The sequence below is a fragment of the Arachis duranensis genome, chromosome 6 (assembly GCF_000817695.3).
Source record: "Arachis duranensis cultivar V14167 chromosome 6, aradu.V14167.gnm2.J7QH, whole genome shotgun sequence".
NCBI lineage: Eukaryota > Viridiplantae > Streptophyta > Magnoliopsida > Fabales > Fabaceae > Arachis > Arachis duranensis.
Genome location: NC_029777.3, coordinates 30,244,873 through 30,245,576, shown reverse-complemented (window position 1 = coordinate 30,245,576; position 704 = coordinate 30,244,873).

Genomic DNA, 704 nt, shown 5'->3' with positions numbered 1-704 from the left:
TCTAATTCTCATATCTTGCCAAGAGCCTTTTATAGTTGTTAGTTTATTTTCATTGCCATTTATTTTTCGTGCTTCATATCCCAAACCCCAAAATAACTCACAACCAATAACAAGACACTTTATTGTAAATCCTAGGGAGAACGACCCGAGGTTCAATACTTCGGTTTATAAATTTAGGGGTTTGTTACTTGTGACAAACAATCTTTTGTATTAAAGGATTAGTGATTGGTTTAGAGACTATACTTTACAACGAGATTTCATTAGTGAAATTCTAAACCGTCAAAAATTCATTTGTCAAAATGGCGCCGTTGCCGGGGAATTTGCTTAGTGTGCCATGTTATTGTTTGGATTAAGCGTGTATATGTGTACATAGTGGCACTTCATTGTAAATAATTCAAGTGACTAACCCCTCATTCGTTACAATGAATTTCATTTCTCCTTCATTGCATGACGCGTTCACAACCGAATCCGAGCTTAGTCCCTTTTGATCCGGAAATAGAACGGACTTTGTTTCATATTAGACAAGCTCGGAGGCGGCTTAAGTTTGGAAAAGGGGAAGAGGCTTTCACCACCTCAACCACCTTATTAGAAGTGAACATTGAACCGTCACTCAAAGAAGGCATTAATCCTACTTCCATCAATTTCACTAACAAATCTTCTTTTGTTCTAGGTACTAATACCATGGATGCTCCGAGGAGAGTTAC